Here is a 1557-nt window from a genome sequence, read left to right as displayed (position 1 = left end):
TATATATATATATATATATATACAACCGGAAGTGGCGCTGCGACCTGCCGCTGCTAGGATTTGCGCTTGCTCTCTACTTGTGCATTATTCTTCAATACATAATTTTGTAGTATGCATTTTGTGAGTAATGTGTACACATTCATAATTTTATCATTTAGAAGTTTGCTAAAATTAATGCATATATTTTGAGAAAAAGGTCTTTATGATTTTCATTTTGTTTAAGATAATTAGAGCAACAGTTTTTAAATATCAAAAGAATATGTAAAAGTATGGTATTTGGGGTAAAAAGCACCCCTGCTGTTGGGGCTAAAGGCACACAGTAATTAACATGATAATTAATAGATGGCTGACTTTTCCATTTGTGTTTTTCTGTATTATTTACTTCACCACAAAATCATTTTTATCAGTGTGGTGCCTTTGTTCCACTGACAATTTTTTTCTAAAAACCATTGCTTTAGAGCAGTGGTTTTAAACTCTGTTCCTGAGGCCACATAACACTGCACATTTTGAATGTCTGCTTTGTCTGACACATCCATTTCAGGCCTTGGAGTTTCTAGTAATGTGCTGATGACCTAAATCAGATGTGTTTGATTGAACAGGGTTGAGAACCACTGCTTTGGATTAAGGTTGACAGCCATGAAATCAACCTTATATCGGTTTTATTGCATACCATAATTTTTAATACAGTTTACTTCTAGTTAGATATCTAAAGCATGTCTCACCTCTTGCTCCTTCAGACGTTTAGTGAGGTCTGTGGCAGGATCAGTGCGGTTCAGTGGGGCTCTTAGACTGCTCAGAGTGTCCATCTCAACTTGAGCTAGATCTTTATCCATTTGGTTTAGGCGGCTAGCTAGCTCTGCAGCTTTGGAGTTCTCCTCAGCTCTTGGAGCAGGAACTACAAAAATATGACAATATATATATATATATATATATATATATATATGTACATATACTGATTTATTACCTTAAAGGCGAGTTCAGTACTTATTTGTTTATGAGCATTATATACTTTCTGTGATCACCTCTTTTTAATGGGCTACTGTGTATTTTTCGAAATAACCAGAATTTATAACAACGTGATCTAACTCCAACATGAAAAACACAATTTTTAATAGCTGTGTATTTATTTATTTGTTTATTTATTTATTTGTTTATTTTTGGCTAGCAAATTCAAATATTAATTTTACTTATTACTTATTATTTATTTTTAATTATTTATTCATTTTGCCATATTTTACATTATCATCAGAACTGGGTTGCATTTCCAACAAACATTTGCAAACAGCATCGCAGAGTTGTGTGGTTTAAATTACAGCTCTCAATGTGATTAGAAGCATGTTTTTAGCGTGACCTAAATAGATCATTCTTTTGAACAAAATAAGCTACCATTTAGTACAATCTGTACATATATACACATTTCATTGTACTTTTTTAGTTTTTTGAAAGAATGAACGTGTGATCTGGATCTGAGTATAGCATAAGAGGGAACACGGGATTGAAACAAACATCTGAAAACAAAACAACAGAGAACAAAATAGATAAGTAGTCCTCATGCCA

The 1557-nt window shown here is 32.9% G+C and overlaps 1 protein-coding gene across 1 annotated transcript in view; it reads right to left on the bottom strand.

Moving 5' to 3' along the window:
* LOC107742557 (envoplakin-like) overlaps positions 1-1557 on the bottom strand; it is a 14346-nt gene that overhangs the window by 9659 nt on the left and 3130 nt on the right. The gene's annotated exons all lie outside the window — the stretch shown is intronic.

Source organism: Sinocyclocheilus rhinocerous, unplaced genomic scaffold (genome assembly GCF_001515625.1).
Source record: "Sinocyclocheilus rhinocerous isolate Xijiao unplaced genomic scaffold, SAMN03320098_v1.1 scaffold1699, whole genome shotgun sequence".
Classification (NCBI taxonomy): Eukaryota; Metazoa; Chordata; class Actinopteri; order Cypriniformes; family Cyprinidae; genus Sinocyclocheilus; species Sinocyclocheilus rhinocerous.
This window is presented reverse-complemented; position numbering and strand designations above follow the sequence as displayed.